This window comes from Aythya marila, assembly GCF_965140915.1.
Source record: "Aythya marila genome assembly, chromosome: 12".
Taxonomy (NCBI): domain Eukaryota; kingdom Metazoa; phylum Chordata; class Aves; order Anseriformes; family Anatidae; genus Aythya; species Aythya marila.
The window spans coordinates 21,470,791-21,491,238 of record NC_139053.1 but is presented as its reverse complement, the minus strand read 5'-3'; the positions used below and the strand labels follow the sequence as shown (position 1 = coordinate 21,491,238).

General features: G+C 45.4%; 1 long non-coding RNA gene across 1 annotated transcript in view; it reads right to left on the bottom strand.

Annotated features, from left to right (window-relative positions):
- Positions 1 to 6,831, bottom strand: part of LOC309882903 — a 29,477-nt gene extending 22,646 nt beyond the window's left edge. Inside the window, exon 1 of the long non-coding RNA XR_014318374.1 lies at positions 6,717 to 6,831. This is a non-coding gene — a long non-coding RNA (uncharacterized lncRNA). The remainder of the gene's footprint in view (positions 1 to 6,716) is intronic.
- Positions 6,832 to 20,448: the final 13,617 nt, after the last annotated feature.

Sequence of the window (20,448 nt, the reverse complement as noted above, 5' to 3'; positions counted from 1 at the left end):
CACAAACTGCAACCGTCTCTGCTATACATTTGGTCCATTCAGAAAGCAATAATCAATCCATGACCTAACTGCTGCAGCATATAATCAGAGAGTAAGATTGTAAGGCATATGCACAAAAAGGCTGGACTGAATCATGAATGCCCAATTGCAGTCTGGGAATGCAGGCAGGGTGTGGTACTACTGTGCTCGTATGAGAATAGAGTACACACGCAGGGAATGGAGACGCATTGCCAACAGGATGGGAGGTTAAGAAATTTTTAAGTTAAGGCTAAATCTAAAGGCAAAGTGCAGCACCTTGCTAAAATATTCTGGCAAAAATTTTGAGGTCTTTACACTGAAGCACAGATGCTTTTGAGTTTTTCAAGAAAATATCTGTAAGGTGGCCCTCCAGTCTTGAACAAGCCATGCACTTTTTTTTTTTTTTTTTCTATTAAACTCATTTTTTGAAGAAATGTTCTTTTTTTTTTTTTTTTTTTTCCCAAGAAATCAAACCAAAAAATAATTCCAAGACAAAAACAGAACATAGAAAATATAATTTTAAAGTGGGTAAAGAAGTGGCAAGCCATCAAAAAGGGACTCTTTTAATAGAAAAGACTCTAATACTAACTTTATGGGACAACATAAGGTAATATTACATTCAAGTTAAACATCGTAGCTTCAACATTAAAGTTTAAATGGTAAATTGACTTTGAATACTAAGGTTTAAGCACATGCACACTGACTTGGAGACCAGAAGACCACTAATAAATTGCCAGTGACAGTGGAGAAAAAGGGAGAAGAAGAAAAAAAAGCTACAACATTGGAGGGTGAGAAGGGAAGACAAGAGACAGGAAACTGGAAGAATGAATGAGAAATGGAAAAAGGATGCAATGAAAGGCATATAAGCATGGCAGAATTGAAAACAAAGCCTTGTATAAGGTAAAAACAGCATCACTTGCAAATCAGTTTAAAATTATTTAATCTAACTGTTGCAAAATCTAGAGCAAACTCTTTGATTTGGGTTCAGAGTAACTTAATTTGGTAATTAATCAATGAATGTCTCTTTTAAATGAAGATAAGAATGTTTAGACAGGATTTTACACCATGAATTAAATAATTCATTTTTAAAAACAATTCACATTTAAATATGGATGATTCTTCAAAGAAGCATCAAAGACAAGGGAAAAAAACACAGAGAATGCAGAAATTGCTTAGTTATACAAATATACAGAGAAAATCTAAGATTAAACCATTGCAAAATTCCAAAGGATTTTTTGGGATCTTTTCTGAAGGGGCAGACTGTTGCTCTGCAGAGAGGGAGGTCTGAGCAGCCCCTGTTTTGGTGACTTAGTTCCCTGCACCTACTGAATATGTTGATATTGGCACTTTCTGGGTGTTTGCATGCATGTCTGAGAAGCACAACTGGACATTCACACCTTGTGCTTCGGTGTTTACTTAGAGTGCTTACAGTTGTTCTTTGCTTTATTTTAAAAGGTCTTAAAATACTCTAGTGTAGTACAATTCAGTAGTTATTTCAGCATTTTGTGGGAGAAAATTCTGAAGCCTTGGTCTATTTTTTTTCTGCAACCTTCTGCTGTACTTGGCTGGGTCTCTGCCTGTGCAGCGTGCAGGTGGAGCTGGCCAACAACCCTCGAGCAGTGTCTGAGCGTGTGGAAGCTGCACCAGATGCTGCACACTGTCCATGCAACTGGAATCCACACTTTCTTGCCTGAATTCTGTTAGCACATTTCCTGGTCACTTCCTGCATTTAAAACACCCTTCAGTATATTCACTGATGGCTTCTACAGTTTCACAGTGAAAAGAACTCACTTGAGGGTGCAAATGGCTACCATACAGTGAATCAACCTAATGTAAGAGACTGTGCAGACCAGCATACTTCAGGAAAGAAACAACCCACTCTTGCTTGGTAGTCAAATGTGCTTCTGTTGGATCCTGCTACAGTATGAATTACTCAAGTCACTTTGAAGAAGAGCATTCCAATCCTGCTTGTAATGGCACAACACTCTGCTTCCCCTCCAGTCCCAAGCTCCCTCATTCTGCAAGAGCTTCGTCACCCTATCCTCCTTGTTCCCACGAGGACTGCCCCACCTGGACTCTTACCAAAGAACCTCACCTGCAGTTCTATCACAGAATCACACAGAATCACAGAATGGCTGAGGTTGGAAGGGAGCTCTCGAGACATCTGGTCCAGAGAAGGAGACTCCACAGCCTCTCCGGGCAGCCTGTTCCAGTGCTCTGCCACCCTCTCAGTAAAAAAGTATTTTCTGATATTCAGCCAGACTTCCCGTGTTTCGGTTTGTGCCTGTTGCCTCCTATCCTGTTGCTGGGCACCACTGGAAAGAGTCCTCTACCACCTCCACTTCAGACATGTCACTGCTGAGGTGCCAGCAGTGCAGGCCACTTGTCATCACACAGAGTTTCTTGCAGGATGAGGCTTTCCATGCTCTGCTCAAGGAGCTGAGCACAGGAACAGCTACACTGCTCTGAAGCTTACAGCCTAAGCTCAGGGTCACTTTTCTCTAAGCACAAGGCAAGAAGTGACCAAGTCAAAGAGCCTCTGAGATGAGCAGGTGTGTTTGCCTCTCCCATAGCTCTTCCCAGAAGATGCATGTGCTGCAGCGCACACAGGGCACCAGCGCCCCTCCTTCAGTCCTGGAGAGCACCACAGAGGTACCCCCAGGCTGGGATGGCACAAAAGAACTAATCAGTTTTCTGGGAGCTACATTACTGCTGCCTGCTTTGATCTGAGCTATGGGGCTTCAAAGCCCAAAAGAGATGCCTTTGGCTCTCTTGACCCTCTTCAAGAAGATGTTCAGCTGCCTGTGCCTCAGAATGCTCCACATTCTGAGACTGGAGAACCATGAAGGAACCTAGCACACATGCTGTGCATTGGAAATAGGAGACAAAGCAATAGCTGTTTCTCCATGTTATAATACATTAATGTTTGCAGCATGCAAATCATACCCAGGGATGTAATTGCCACCTTTTGAATTGCTTCTGTTTCCTGTTTCTCTGTTCTTGCCCCTTGCTCTTTCTACTTGTTTCCAAACAAAAGAGTCAAAACTGTTTTTTTTTTCCTTTATTTTTTTGGTTTATTTATTTATTTTTTTCAAAAGAGTGACTCAAGGCATCACTGAACCAAATTATCACAAGAAGATAACTGGTATTCAGTAATCAGCCACAAAGTTATGCGGGTTTCCACTGCTGTGACAGAAATGAGAAGGGAAGGACATAAAACTAAATGGCAGCAGCAGGTATTCACCGTGACGGTTTCCACGTGCATGAACTTACACACACACAGAACAAACACAACTCTGCTGTGCCTATGGGGAACTCTCACCCTCAGGCTAACCCTAAAGCAAGCATTAACCTACTTATTGCACCCTTAGGCAGTTTGCTGGGTGAGAAAGCTGACTATCTGGGAAGGAAGGTGAGTGGATCTCAGCACATCCTAAGTACAATATCCTCTTCTACCACTGAAGAACAACAACTGCACGGTGAAGACCCAGTCTGAATTACCTTTATCAAATCTATTGTTCTGCCCATCTCACATGGTGAGTAGGGAACAGGGAGGTGACCATTTGCCCAGCTCACAAAGCACCCTCAAATTTCAGCTGCTCTTGAAAGAGGAGAACACCACCTGCCAGTGTGGGAAAACTGCCAAGGGCTCTGTTGTTGAACCCATGCTCATTCAGGCTTTGCAGATAAAGCAGCATTTGTCCCTTCAGAAGACTTATCCTGCATCCTGCTTTCCCTTGCTTACCACTGAACTCAGAAAACCTGCCACTGACCTGACTGTCACCTTGCATCTTCAGGAGCTGACATCAGTGTTTTCATGCAGCCATACAACCACAGAAGCAGTAGGTATTGCTGCCAGTTTTAGCACCAGTCATCACAGTGTTACCACTGAAACACATACATGCCGATGCTGGAGCAGACTGTGCTAGTCATTGTTGACCTGGAAACAGCACCATGATGAGAGTCAATGGCAAAGACAGAGAAAACCAAATCACTGAACTAGCAAAGAAAATAGGCATCACTGAAACAAGGCACCAGGACAGGCAAAAGAGTGACAGATAGTATATGGCCCTGGGTATAGAGCCAGAGACAACTAAGTGAGCAGGCAAATAAGGTGGGTGGACAGGTGAGCAAAGGGGAGAGCACCAGCTGAGAGCATGTCAGTCAGTTACAGTAGGAATGTTTTTAAATCTATCGCTGGCCTTTGCTGAAGAGCTTTCACCTGTACTTGTGGCACCGACAGCTAGTAATGTTTCTGGACTTTTTACACTTGGGAATACGTGTTTAGAACAGGAAAACATGTTTGCAATGAAGAAAAACCTCTAATCACTCCAAGAGTCTAAGCTAAGAGTCTAACCTTACAAAATCCCTTCCTTTGATTAATGGAGCAAAATGTAAATATAAAGCTGAATTTTATTGTGCTACAGTATTTAATCACTTCATTGCCAATCAGAGTTGTGTATCACAAATACAGATCAGTTCCAGTGACTACTGTAGACAGACTACCAGAGGCCACAAACAGGACCTTCTGATATTCAGGACCTTAACATCAGGCTGAACCCTGATGAAGAACCAGAATCCCTTCCAACCTGAGCCATTCTATGATTCTATTATATGATCCTACGAAAGATCCTGATTTTCATATGGGACTTCAGCACCCTGCTTTGTTTCTTTCAAGATACCATTCACACAGAAACACTCCATTTCCTTTGCACTGCACAGACAATATCTGCCTGTAGCATCTTTGATATTTTTTAACCACTCTATACAGAATCATACTGTACAGAGCCATCTCACTGAATCTTTGGCTCCATTTTAACCCAGGTCCAGGGGTCTGACTGCCATCCTAGCTTTATCTAGACTATAAACAACGGAACTGCACATTACAGCCTATCTGACTGTTTTTCATTGTATATACTTTCTCTGCCCTACAAGTGATCAACTTGCTTCCTTTTAAAGCCTGCAGTCAGCTTTAATCTACTTAGTTGGGATTAATGAGAGATTTGTTAAAGATTTAAAGATTTTACACACTTTGCTTACAACTGTTGTTATCCTACAACCATCAGGCAGTAAGTCCCATGCAGACAAGCTGTTTTTTATGTCAGGCACATCCATCAGGTGTGCCAAGGCTGGTAATGCAACACTGACAGCTGATGCTTGTTGCTGGCAAACTGATGCCTTCATGGAACTGTTCAGAAAGCAGTGCTCAGACTTTTGCCTGCACCTCATCTTTCTTGTGAAAAAGTGAAAAAGGCCAGGATGAAGCTGGCAGCTCAGAACATGGGTTGCTACATTGGCATCAATAGCTCAAGCTGTCAAGGAACAACACTTGCAGGAGTGGAAAATGAAAAGTGTCCACGCAACCCAGGCTGGCATTGGCTGATGTTGCATGCCTTATTCAGGATCGGTGAGGAAGGAACTGGAGCTCCAGGTGACCATCTATTACTGTATTCTAATGGCTTAAACCAGCATTCATATTTGAGGAATGGGAGGTGGCAAGAGAGATGTGATTCTTTAAAACAAGGATTCTATGTTGAATGTAGGAACTCTTCTTGGTGGAAATTATAATGGCAAATAATGTCAGTCAGCACATGGTTAAACCATGCTGCTGGGGAGGCCCCCACATTCAGAGAAGCCTCAGCTCACAAGTCTATTGCAGATCTCTGAATGAGCACATGAATAAAGGGGATTGGTGTGATACAGTGTGCAGAACTTCCAGTGAGACCCAGCACCAAAAGCTCTTAGAGAACCTCCACTGTTATGGGCCGAGAGGGAGATCTCCTGTGCATTATTAAGTGACTGAAGGACAGAAGGAAAAAACACGGTATGACTGCATGGTCAGTGTTCATGGCAAAGGAGGTGGCCAGTGGTCTTTGTGCCTGTCAGGATGTTCTGTGATAAAGTGTTCTGCTTGTCCTAAGAGATGAGATGCCAAAAGTCCCACATGCAAAAAACAACCTCCTGCCTGGAACAGCCACTGCTAGCAAAAAATCCTACAGGTATGCTATGCAACCTCTCTCCTTCACGATTCTGCAATTTAGACATTACTGTTGGGAAAACCCCAAGGGGTACTCTTTGGATAGAAAAGATGAGAATTGTCACTGAAGTCCCTCACTGCAAACTCCTCAATTAACAAAAATGCAATAAAGTCCATTAAGTCCTTGCTTAATCCTGGCTTTATGTAGACAAGACTATTACAACAGTCTTTTTCCCTGTGATGACTTTGAAGTACAAAAGTCAAGAGGAAAATGATGATGGGCTGCTAAATGGAGAACTGTATGCCACTTGTCCAACAGTTACTTTCCATATTAATTTTTACAGTATGTAATTTGGAAATCCGTGGTTAGAGATACATACCCTTCATATTTCTCATCCTTCACACTAGAAATATACTTTCTCCATGACTGGTTGAGTTTTGCACCAATGCCAACAAAAAACATTTTAAAGTAAGTAAAGCTGGGAGCTGGACTTGATGATACTTGAGGGTCCCTTATCAGGATGCAAACATGGCTGTCCAAATAAGTCCCTCTCAAAGAAGACTAGATGACTTCAATACAGACATAATAAGCACTCATATTAATGTGCTAAAGAGCAAATTGCCTAAACAATGCCAGGTCAGGAAGACATTTCAACAGCACAATAGGTGCCATTTTGTATGACTCTGCCAGTCAGCTTGATTGGTGTTTCAGATGGCTTACCTCCCTCAGGGTACAGAAGGCAAGAATTGCAGAGAAAGGCCTGGGTAAGTCTCAAGGAGAGGGCTGCAGGGAATCATTCAAATGTAGCAGGTAGGAAACCAGAGGCCAAGCACTGGAAGACACGGGAAGAAAACACAAGTTTGTCAGGTGCACTCTGTTCAGCTGGCAAGAAACACCACTTCAATAATAAAACAGACAATAAATGAATAATACTGTGTGAAGGATTCGCCATGCTACAGACCATTGTTACATGATCTACAAAGGCCAGAAAATCTTTGGTAAATGTGGAAGTGTCAGTGCATATACCAGATGAGTTGTCATTCTCCCACCTGAAAGATCCTTTTTCATCCCGAAACACTGGAAGGGAGAGAGTGCCCTAGCAGGCAGCTCTCTCTGGGGACAGCAGAGCAGGGCAGGTCAGGATGGTGTGCCAGGTTTCAAGGGCAGTTCCGTGCATTGGGAGAGAGCAGGTGTGGTAGGGAAACATGAATTGTGCAGTGTGCCCCAAGAAGGGGTAGAGAGCTCCATTGCTGCTCCTGTGCCCGCAGTGTTGATACTCTCCTTGTGCCACATGGGTTAGAACCAGTGGTAGGCAAGGAACACCAGAGCCAGCAACCCATACAGATGAGAGCACAGTCAGCCCTCCAGAAGGAGCTGTGGGCTTTCCCCAAACAGAGATGGAATTCCAGCACCTGCAAGTTGTTATACAGCCACCGGGGTTCTCCTCCCACCTTGTGACCTCAGGCCTCAGTGCCAGCCAGTCCCTGCAAGAACGGCCATTGCAGGCACCACTGGAGAACAACTCTAAAATCCTGGTGTGGGATCCTCTGACCTTGCACCAAATGCCCTAACAAGCAAACAGATCATTTCCTCTCCTTTCCAATTAAAGTAACTTTTGTGATGAATAAAGCAGGGACTCTTACTTGGAGGTATAAGCACCCCTGACAGTGCCACCCAGGACACTGCCCAGGGCCACCACGCTGTTCCCTTCCACTGCCCTTGGCCCTCCACGTAGCTGTAACTCCACGTCTCCTCACAGAGTGCCTGCCTCCTGCTGCCCTTGGCAGACACACCAGGTATTTCTAGTGATCCAGCCCTTTGCTGTGGACAAGCTGCATGTCAAACTCAGCTACTTATATGCTTATTTCAACAGTGAGGACCAGCTCTGGAGGACAGTCATTCCCACAGTGCAAAAGGAGGGCACCAAAGTGGTGCAGTCATGAGCGAAACATGCTTTGGAGTCTGGATGGGCTGGTGCTTCTCACCTTGCCTGTCACGACAGAAGACAAGCCAGTTTTGTTCTCTCTATACTGAATGCAGAGTCTCCACTTACATTCCCACACTAGAAATCCTACAGTCACAGTTAAGAGCACAGTTTAGGAAATCATTACATTGTGTTGGAGAAGTTTTATATAACACACACTGTCAGAATCAAGACCAGTACTCTCCATGCATATACAACTATTAAATAAAGCATAGGAAAACGTACATTATTTTGAATCAGATTGCAAATTAAAGATTCATCAGTTTATATAACTAACACAATAAAAAATGTTTTGAAACAAAATAGAGAAACACATGTGTTTTTACAACCCAAAACACAGATTCTCATGAAAAGCAAACCATACTTTCCTGCCCCAAAGCCATTTCAGGATGTCCCAGAGCTGAGATCAGAACTGAGGAAGGCTGCCACTGAGCTGCCCCAGCCCTGGGACTCACCACCCTGTTGCCACCCACGCGATAATGCCTGGGACCGGGCAGCCTGTGATTCGCATGCTCCAAAGACGCCGCAGTTGCAGTCACACTGCAGCTTTCCACGTGCCAGGGTTTGTTATTATTTACCTCTCCCTGTGCAGACAGCTCAGAGCAGCAGCGTCCCCCTATGAAATGAGAGCCTACCTGCATTCTCCTGGTGCTCCTGAGATCTTCAACCATGCAGAACGAAAAAAAACAACCCACAATCTTGGCCCCTATCCTGCATTTCCAGAGTATTCCAGAGACCTTTTCATTGCTGAAACCAGACGCTGCCTGCTCTATGCAGGAAGCCTGAGGTCTCTCCCAGCAGCATTGCCACCCCTGCACTGACCTTGCTGCTCTTTGGAAGGTCAGGCACAGGTCTCCAACTCAAGGCATGAGTTGCAGCGCGTTTTGGATGAGCAGCAATCCCCCCATGCACGTCAGAGGCAGGCGTCCACGCACTCTGCGTGCTGTGCCCACAGAGACAGCATGCCTGAAAGGTACAGTCTCTCCTGCTGGTAGCAGCCACAGAGCCATCCAGAGTGAATCACGGACCAAGCCAGCCTGCCCAGAGCTGCCTGGCTGCGGAGGAGTCCCGGCTCTGGTGCACTAGTCGGTCGCCTTCTGGAGAAGTTCGGAGTTGAGCAGGTGGGGGCTTGGCGGGGTGAGAAACAGAAAACAAGATGAGGGGAAACGCGTGGAAAGGGGGGCTTGTTTCTCATTAATGAGCATTTCAGCTGCTGGTCTGAAGGAAGACTTTGAAAAGAAAGCACAGAGCCCTCCTGGCAGGGCAGTGAGCCCAGCTGCCCTCCCCACGTCTCACTTTTTATAAATTCTGGGAAACACTTTTAGACAGACACTGGCACTCATAAATTATACAAGTCATTTGCATATTCCAGTCATGAGGCATTATGCAAATGTGACCTGATTTGCATAATGGATTCCTCTTGTCGCTTCACTTGCTTCATGCTTTTAAAAAACAAAATGAAATAAAATGAAAGCGCAAGAAGGTGAAAGCGGCAAGTTCCCAGCACTGCCACATCTCCTCCCAACTGCACTGTCATTCACCCTCACTTGCAGCAGAGATTGGGGCGAGGGAGAGCGAACGCAAAAAAACAAAGCCCTCACATGGTTTATTTCTCTTGTAATTACAATGAACTAACTTTCCCGTGGTTGAGATTCCTCACCCCAAGCGACATATCTGAGCCAATTAAGGAAACAAAAAAACGCCCGGGAAAACAGGATAAATGGAGAAAAGACAGCAGTCCTCAAACTCCCCACCTCGCCATCTCCAGGTTGCTTGGGATGGGGAGCCCTGCGGTGTGAAATCCAGCCAGGGCTGGCCGCCGGCGTGTTACCGCGAGCCTTTGGGGGGAAAGCCTTGCTGCTTCGACTTGGGCAGAGCCTGCATTCCTGCCGGGAGGGTGGCGGGAGTGCAGAGGGGAGGGATTGTTTGGATTGTTTATCGCAAACCACGATGGTGACATATTGGGAAGGACGAGGCGGGAGCGTGCTGGCTCCCTCCGCCGTGGGCAGGCAGCCTCCGTCAGCCCGCCGTGGTTTTGCTGCGGGCGCTTCCCTGCCCCCCTGCACCGGCACGGGCGGCAGAGCCGTGCCAGGCGGCTGGCGGCTGTACCCTGTGGGAAAAGTTAACTGTAATTCTTCAGCTTTTAAAATCAATTAACCCGTGTGTTAATTAACGTCAAGTCGACGGGAGGAGGAGGAGGAGGGGAGAGAGGGAGGGAGGAGGGAGGAAAAAAAAGCTGCAAGGGCGGATGGCAGAAGAGTTGGCACAGTGCCATCCATTCAGTGGCAACGCCACAGTTCCGTGTGATAACGGCGGCGGGTATATGTTACGGGGGCCCTGTGCGCGGGCCAGACAGTGCGGTAACGCTAAGGGAGATTATCCAGACCCCCAGGAGCAAACAGCGAGCAGCGACCGAAGGCGCGAGTGCCAGGATTACAGACGAGGTTCTTCCGCTGCAAGCCCTTCCTCGGACGCGCGCAGCTACTGGGGAGCGGGGCTCCCCCACCAGCACGGCACGACCCTGACTTCCAGCACTTTTTCCCCCCTTTAAACGTCATTCTGCCGCAGTGGAGCCAGCACAACGGATGCTTTCACACCCTGTGAGACAAAGGCCGTCGTCTCCGCCATGACACCGTTCTGTTCCAAGCCGAGGCCGGCATCTTGGAGTCTTTAAAAATAGAGGGAAAAAGGAAACGCGAACAATAAAAACAGCAAAAGAAAAAACCTCAACAACAAACCCCTTGTGCCCGTTCTCCATGCCAGGGGCAACATGGGCATCTGTCGCAGCAGAAGGCGTTTGTGTGGGGCTTTCTTTTTTTTTTTTTTTTTTTCTTTTTTTCTTTTTTTTCGCAAGCTGTTGGCGTGTTTGCCATTCAGGTTCATTTACAATTAACTCCAAAAAAAAAAACCAACAACCACACCCAGCCCAGTCAACAACAACAAACAAAAGGGAGTAGCCGACATCGAGAGAGAAATGCCATAAGAAGCTGCAAGAATGCTGGCTACGGATGATGCCATTTGCCATTCGGACAACCTCAGGGAAAGATGCCAATTCTGCAGCTCGGGAGAGACTCCGAGAAAGGAGCATGAAGGTCTCCAAACAGCATGCCGAAGGAAGGGAGGAATACCGCTCTTATAGGGCAGGATCACAGCTGCATACAGCCTCTGCTGGGAGGAGAGGGAATGTTTATAGATGGAGCGAGAGATGCCTGTGTATGCACATACGCACACACAGAAGTGTGTGTATGGACACACATACACATATGCACACAATGCCTCAGATGATTGCAGATTAGATGTGCGAGTGTGTGTGTGTGCTAGGTATGTGTGTATACCTCTGTGTATACACACATACGTGTGTGGATATATATATTTGTGTGCACGCATGTAATATACATATACACACGCAGAGGGATGTATGTTTGTGTGCTTGGGTGAGACACATTTAGACACACACACATACACACACACACACGCACTTATACAATGTGAGTATACATCCCACTTTTTGACCTAGGTATACACAGAAGACAAAATAAAAATCATACTCCAGCAGCAAGCAGGCAGTCAGAGATTTATCTACATTCACTGCTATCACCAGGGAGATGAATGGGGCCGATCTGAAGCCCTTTGCAAGATCCACTATGGGAGTGAAGGAGGAGGAGGGATGCCACACAGACATGCACAAACTTGAAGACAGAGAGATTTGGAAGGTGCTACTTGTGAAACCCAGGTGGCACTCCGGAGGGGTGAGCGAGGGAAAGAGCCACACACACTCTGCAGGGTCCGGAGGGCTTGAGGCTTTTGGAAGAGGGCGTCAAGGGACAGCTGGCTACTTACGTTGTCTGCGTTGCTGAGGATCCTGCAAGGTGTTCTGTTGGCACCGGGCGCTGAGCCAGGGAAGGGCACTGGAAACAAAAGGGAGAGACAAAAAAATAAAGTCATACAACGGGAATATTAATTGCCTCTCTTGCGGATTTTACAAAACACACAAAATGTTTTCTTTTTGCTTTTTTTTTTTTTTTTTTTTTTTTTTTTTGTGGATTGGCGCGCTTCCCTTCTGCATGGAAAATACTAGCATGGGATTTACAGCCCAGCTACAGGGCTCGGGATTAACAGCGCTGGCATCTTTTGGGCATATTTTTTCTTTTAATGAATGAGCTTTCGCTGTTAATGAGGAATAATCGTTTGGCTAATGAGCTTTGAAACATTAAGAGAAAAGAGGTTTTTTTTTCCCGTTAATCGCCCTGGTGCGACCGCATGGATGGATTACAAAAGACAGCAGTAGGAACGCAGTACAAAGGGGGGGAAACGTCTCCTGGAGTGGGATAAATGCAGAGATGGGTGATGCGTCCCTGCATCTCTCCTTCCTTCTCTCTCTCTCTCTCTCTCTCTGCCAACTGCTATGGGTTTCCATAACTCCGCAATCAAAGTGGATGTTCGGGAAAGATTATTATAGTCAAACAGTGAAGCGTCGGCTGTTAATGTCTCCAGCGTTTAATCATCATACAGTAGAATGGTTTTATGCATATTTCATTTGCATATCATTAAACTGCATTAGCGCGGGACGTTCAGAGCTGGAGAGGTACAAAGTTGGGGGGGAGAGAGGGAGAGCGAGAAAGAGACAGAGAGAGAAAGGTCCCTATGATGCCTATCTTCAAAAGCCAGGGACTTGTTCCATGATCTGTCTTCTACATTTACTAAAATCATGATGACTTGGAAACCTTTGAAGTTGGATATAACCTTGGATTCTTCTAATTCCAGCAGAGTGATGTATTAGAAAGGGGGAAATGATGCTGCGCTAGACATTTAAAGGAATATAAGCTCCAGTGGAATGGAAATAGGAGCTCTTTGGGGAACGAACTGGCAGAGCCAGCCACAGCTTCGACAAACACCACACTTCTTGGTTAATATTAGTAAAGGATGCCAGAGTAAAACAAAAGAAATGAAGACAACATATACATTGAGATGGGGATTATATTTCTCTACTCTTTCTCTTTTTTTTTTTTTTTTTTTGAAGGTAAAAAGAAGGATGGAACCAGCGGTAATTTACAAACTAATTAGTGAACAGTTGCCTCTTTCTGTGTTTGTTTTTCTTCTCTCTTTATTTTGGAGAGGGGTGTTGTCACCGCTGAGGTGATTAATCAATTATTTGGTAGCTCAGATCCTTCTCCACTGGCACTGATCAGGACAAGAAGGTGGTGGTTGCGGGGGGAGGAACACAGTGGGCTCTTTGTAGATCTTATACATGCACAACATATTAATTGGGGTCTTTATAAAGCTCCCTCAATAGACTGTTTCTTTCGTGGTAAAACAGCAGCTGGTTAGCCACCGTTGGCGACTCTTCAAATATCACTTTTGCTGGGGGCAGTTCTTTTGCTGTTTGCTGTTTTGCTTTATTTTCTTTCCCAGTGGAAGGGGGCTATGTGTGCAATGCTACCACTACCCACCGGCTTTGAATGGCAGACAGACAGACAATATAGATATCAAGACAATCTCTTGAGCTGAATGCAGAACTTTGCTTCAAAATGAAATGCTGTTTTATATTTGAATTCTCCTTCTCCTCCCTCCCCCACTTTTCTTCTCCTCCAAGTCTTTGTCTTGGTTATGAATATTCAGATGAGCTGTGATGTGATTACACTGTACAATTACTTGTGTCCATGGTGGTGGCAAAGGCACTGAGGAAAGACAGAGCCAGACAAGCTTGGAGCTCATTTGGGGTTTGTTTTCTGTATTTTTTTCCCCCATCTCTGTAGCGCTGCGGCACATGCAGATGTCGCTGTTGTTCTTTATAAAGCCCTAATGATATGCGAAAGCATAACGACCCCATTTGGGTGCACAGCATCAACGAAATATTATTGGGGGGGGGATCCTGACTGAAGGAATGTCCACATAAATTATTTTTATTCAAATGAGTTGAAGGAGGTGGTGGAGAGGCAGAGGAAGTCACATGAATACATGCATAATGTTAATATGCAGAAAGGTTATCGCCAAGGAGAAGAGTGTTTTCTGCACAGTGCTTGGGACAAACAGGCTCATTAGGGAATAGCACAGCCCACTGCGTGATTTACTTATTTATCATTACTCATACTTAAGCCAGGGCACAAGGCGCACTCACTGCCTGGAGACTCTCTGAGGGCTGGGAGCTGGATGCCGAGACAATTCTGTGTTTCCATTCAGAAATTTCAGTGAAGTGCGTGGTAGGAGGGGAACGGAAGAGGAACTGGAGGGTGAATGTGTTAAGTTCCACAGATCTGCAAAGGAGGGGCCCGATGACAGCCTTGAAGGTGGAACGACAGCACAGCAGTGTGTGTTGGTGTTTAGACGCTGCTGCTGGTTAATGCCAGGCTCACATGTGCTTCTCAGGGGACAGCAGCTCCGATGCAGTGGGTCTCTGCCCTGCTGGCTCTGTGTCTGCAGCGTGGCGAAGCCGGGCAAGGCAGGGCTCCTCCTGGCTGCTTGTGCCACCAGAGAGCTGGCAGCAGGGTAGGAGCTACTTCAGCCGCTTCTTTCTCAAAACAGTGAATGTTATCACCGGATAAAATGTGATACAAAAATGTGTGCATGTTGGAATGGGACTTCTTGGCTACTCTGCTCTGCTATGAATGCTCTTCTGGATCAGGGGCATGCACCTACATATGTGAAGAAAGGGTTAACAAAGAATGGGCAGCACCAAACAGCAACACCCTACTTCCTTCATTGTTTGACATTAGATTTAGGAGGGTCTTTCTTGTGTGCTTGCCTCACACAGATCCCAAATGGCTTTGCCTACACAGCAAACTACCTTCTGGTGTGGACAAGGCTCAGGTTGATGCCAGGTCTTCAGGGAGGGAGCATGACTCTTCTCTACACCCAGAAAGAGAGCAGGCAGGACAGAGAGGAAAGGCAATGCAGATGGGACCTTTCTGGGAGGAGTTGTCCTCTTCTCCCTTCCTGTGGGCACACACAGACCTTACCAGTGACTCCAGGAACAATACTGAGCAGATCCCCAGCTGTCAGGCTGGGGTGGTTCTCCTGCCTCTAAAAAGTATGCTGTCTGACACAGACAAGGATACAGTATGAGCATCTGCCCAAAGGAGGCTGTGGACCTCTGAGCAAGCAGCAACCAGGTCTCCTTTAGGAAGGCTCTGCCACGAAGGGAGCACTAAGAGCCCCAAACAGATCATGTGCTAGTTAGCATCTGTCTAAAACTAACGGGTAGAGGATGCAGAGGCCCACAGCAAAGAGGGATGTTGCTGCCCAGTGCTGCTTAAAGATTCATAACCACGGGCCCACCTAGCTGTTCTCTGCATCTTGTTCCTTCCTGCATGTCAACAGATGCATTTGTCATACACATGCACACATGCAAAGCCACCTGGGAGACTGAGTACAAGGCAACAGCCTGCCAGTTCTGATAAAAAATAGGACACCAGTACCACCTCTAGGCAAGAATCCAGGCTCTCTCTGCTCACAGTTTCAAAAAGTGCAAAGATTCATGGCACAAGAGATAGCCTGATCATCAATCCGACTCTGAGGTTAGATGTGAATATTCCATCCATGACCACACAACATTATCGAAGGCTCAGAGAAGACACGTTGTCATCCTGACAAAATGCAGCAGGTATGCCAGCCAGCCTAGAATACAGTGATCAGCTCAAAGCCTGTCTGCTGTAAGGAACCGAGCAGCTGTGACGAGCTGAAGGGACCTGAGCAGATCACTGCCACCCCATCCACCCTATCCAACTGCTTTCTGATCCCAGAACAGTGGCACTTGTGACCTAGACCTTGCAGAACAGCAACCGAGAAGATGCCACGCCATGCCACCCTGTCGCTCTGGTCTCCAGCCTTGCGACAGCTTTATACAGAGGCTCTCTGTCAAAAATGGTGCCTGGCAACATGGAAGGACAAAACCAAAGACAAGGCAACACTGTCCTTGTCATTGTTCCAGGTACATGAATCCTTCCCCAGACCTGGTTCTGCTCTGGCAGGGAGGCTCAGCACAACAGGAACCTCAGTCCTGGACAGCGCCTTCGCAGACTGTGAGCCTTCCTCATTAGGGAAGGGGAAGGTCAGGGCTGAAAGGGCAGAAGGCTAAAGACAAATGTGCCATGAGGGGGAGGGTATGAAAAAAAAAAAAAACAAAAAGCAGGCTCTGAAGTACAGAATTGGTGGCGCAGTCTCAGTCTCGATTTCCTTACTCCAACCTCATGGAGGGGGGCATTCAACACCACCACTGGAGGGGGGCCAGAAGGAAGAGAGACTGGGAGCAACCTGCTACTGCCAGCCCGCTGCCTGCTCCCAGGTAAGAGGAAACCCCAGGGAGGAGGGAGTTGAGCAGCTCAGGAGCAAAAGCCTACAGTCACTCTTCCTGCAAGTGCTCCCCAGGGGGGAGCCTGCATTGGACCATACCTGCAACAGGCCCACGTGTGAAGCAGAGGAGGTGGTGATGCAGCCTGCAGTGAGCAAAAACAATGCTCACTCAGTGATACCCATCATGATCTGCATAGTAGTGAGCATGCTCTCACGTGGCTTCTGTAAGGGTGTTCTGGCCTGTCCAGGCTACCGCTGCTCTTTGACATGCATAGCTGTGAAATATCGCCACTACTGTCCCAAACGATTTCTGATTACAAGTCTGTGACCATTTTGAAGTGAATCTCCCCATGAAGGCTTTAGGAAGGGGCAGTTGTTATAACACTACAGGAACCACTGCTCTGCTTGTCATTTCACCAAATACCCTGAAGAAATTGCTATTTAGAAAAGGAAATTCAAGCATTTATGGGACATATTGATATTCAAAAAAAGAATTGTTTTGCAAATAGTAACACTGCTGAAGAGGGGAAAGAAATGCATCAGTCATTTGATATTACATATAAGCAGTTTATTAAAGAATTAAATATTTATAGACTATAAAGCAAGCAGGGCGATGAGTTGCAAACAGCTTGCTGAGAAGTATGTTATAAACAATGAGTCTGTCAGTGACTAATAAAGTATGGAGAACACAAATGTTTTATAAAATCACAAAGCCAGCTATGAATCTCTAAAGCCGTGATGCTACAAGACCCACCAAGGTTCCTGTTGCAATGCAAGCCTGGAGCCAATATGGGAGGGACAATATCTGATCTGTGGAGCACAGACACATGCTGAGCACTCGTGGGAACGCACATGGTTCAATGCCTTAGAGAGATTTAATTTTTCACATTGTTTTAAACACAGATCTATTAATAGGAAGTGCAGGAATTTTCAAAGAGTTCATAGCACTTCCCTCTCCATTTTTTCACTGCATCTACTCTTCCATTTCCAATAAAATTATAGTTTGTGATTCAGACTCAAATCCCACTGCAAAGCCTATTCCTTCCCTCCCGAACATAAAAGATGTAGATATCCCAGGCATCAGCTCTCCTTTTCTGAACAACGACAGACACATCACATTTATAGAGGTTGTACAAGAGAAACAAATAGTTTGTAGCCCAGAAGGACAGGACCTTTTTGTTGGCAGGCATTAGAGGAAATTCTGATTGACAATAAAAGTGTGCATTGTTTTCTATGTGGAAAGGACAGCTCTCGTTTTTCAATAGAATATAGACATCAGTCACGTTAATTTTGGGGCGCCGTACTGTTTTATCACTAGTGGAGATGTAATTAAAGCCTCTCCAGCTTTTTTTTTTTTTTTTTTTTGAAGCCAGCTCAAGGCCTAGAAATTATTTCTAATGTAGAATGCACTGATACCTTGTCAAAGCTGATTCCTATAGTTGTTCCCAAAACTTCAAGTGGGGTAAAATGGCTGAAGCTCCTGAGTAGTCGCAGCATTCATGACCCTTTACAGTTCACTGTCTGCGAGCCAGCAGGACTGAGACCCACTTGAAAAATCCCAGTCTTCACAAATCCCCCTCCTCTGACAGTCACTGTAGTAAATATTCTTCCAAGGCAGCAAGCCAAAGTGTTGTCTGCTGAGACGATGAGGGGAGGATCTGTACAGAGATAGGAGACAGAACATAGCTGCTGCCTCCTTGCTCTCAAATTAAGCCCCTATGAAGATCCATATTAAATTAACACAGGAATAAGCAGGCAAAGAACTAACTGGGGTTGGTGAGGACTGATTTCATTTAAGCTGTAGAGAGAAACCTCATTTTGCCACCTGTTCTTTCTCCACTTAGACAAGGTGGTAGACTATAATCCTCTGAAACATAATTGAAACATACTTTTTTACTGTTAAAAACCTTTAATTGTTCAAGCTTATTTGCCAGGGAAGGTATATCAGACTAAGTTTTGTTTTAAATAGAAACCTTTGCTGTCTTGCATGGAAATAATTACAATGTAGTTTGGGTCTCATCAGACTTTCAGGCTGACGAAGTATACAGAAAAACACAGTCCAATGAAAGGCACAAACCCCATTGGTCCAATGAAAGGCACAAACCCCATTGGTTCCAGATGTCTTGTTTGAGTGGTCCCTCACTGGAGAGCACAGAGCCTACCGCCATCAGGGCTCCCTACAGGCAGGTATGGTACCTTCCAGAGGGCACTATCACCAGCGTGAGGGAACAGCACTGCAAGAATCCTAAAGCACGGTGCCCAAACCAACACAAGATCAGTTGAACTTCAGAGTTCTTTTCACCATACTGCATTCTCCCTTCTCTCTGCAGCTCTCATCATCTCTCTTCACGTGCCACCGTACTCTCATCTCTCACCAGCCCACCATGACATTTTTTGCCCCCTCAAAGGGGGGTGATTTTACCTTCTGTTACTTCATCACCCTTCTTACCCACAAACCTAAAATCATGGAATATGCAACGTACTTGACTTGGGGTGATATGTAGCAAGGATCTTGCCTCCCTTTCACAAGCTGTTAGTGGGATACAAAGGTCTATTCTTGACCTGTTCTCATCTCTTTTGTTGAAGAATTCAATACCATGCTTATGTCCTTATAGTTCAACCCCACTAGGCCAACAGGACACATCACTTCATGACATAACTCACTGACCCAGGCTTTGACACACTTTTCTGTTCCATACTCCCTGTTTTATTTTTCTTTCTCTCCTTCAGCTGTCTTTATTTCCCATTTCCAGGACCCAGACAAAGCACACTCCAGCACTCATAACTCCAGATATTCTTCTCCATTCCTGACTTTCCTCTTTCTACCCAGGTGTTTTGGTGGATTTTATGTTGCTTGAAAAACTAGCTCTGCTGAACCTAAAGATCCTTACTTCCACTTGTCTTCTGTAGCTTCATTACTTCCAGAGGCTGTGGAGTTGTAGGAGAAAACTGCCCTGGGAGAGGGTTAAAATTTTCTCAAAACCCACAAATTTTCTCAAAACACTGCTTCCCATTTGGCAGCTCTGAATGTATCTTATTCAAAGTATATATTAGACCATTCTCATAGATTCAGGTTTTAAATATAGCAAATATACATGTGCTTCATATATTGTGTTATATATGCTCCCCATGTACATTGAGAAGGGTTTATTTTACTTTAATGGACTCGTTTAAGCAATATTTGTCATCCAGAAGCCTGCGAGTGAGACTATTGCTTAGCACATTCCTTCTGCCTGCCCCGTGAGATATATGGCTAGAGGATGCTCCTGAAGCACCTGGCACGTGTCCCACAGAGCCATTGACTCCCAGCAGAGCACATGGAAGCAAGTGCTCTGTTTGCTGAAGTGATGTATGGCTGTCATCTCACCTGTTAGCTTTAACATCACAATCCTTGATCACTGAAAATAGTTTAGAGTTTATCTTGCAGTTCCTCCATCCCAAAGCAGTGAATCTTGAACATGTTGCACCCTTCATCCAAAGTCAGGCTGGCATTTCACTATGGGTTTAATCTATTATACCAAAGGAGGAGGGGGGGGACATCCTGCCTTTCTCCTCCTGCGTGTTCCTGCCATCTCCCCTGTGACACTAACCCGCATCAGTTCTCACCCAGGCTACCTCTCTTCTCAATCTCATGCTGCAGCTGAAGGAGCACCAATACCAGCACAAGGTAGCTGAAGGATCAAAAGTTAAAGGCTAGGAAGGAAAGATGAGAGGGATGGAATTTTTCTGCTTATCGTGGAAGGTTATCTATGTTTAAATAGCTCCAGAAACTGCACCCTTAGGTTCTGAAGAAGGGCTCTATAGCAAAGACTGTGAATATTTAAGTGTTTACATAATGAGGACAGAAATCAACTAACTTGAACAATTCACAACTACAAGACAATACTGTCCACAACACCTGATTAGATCTTGGATGGAATTACTGCAAAGGCACTTGTGCTTTATGATATGAAAGTTCTTTGTTTATTCTGAAACAAGAAAATTAGAAAGAACATTTGGCAGTGGACAGACTACCTTATAACTACCCACGGAAGAATTTTTCTGCATCTTGTTGAAAAGATCATGACTAAGTAAATTTTCATCTTTACTGGGGACTTTGAGAAACTCCAGCAGAGCTTCAGCTAGTCTTGTTTGGAAATTAAACCCTAGCTGGTTCCGGGGAGTAGAGGCTCATGTGCA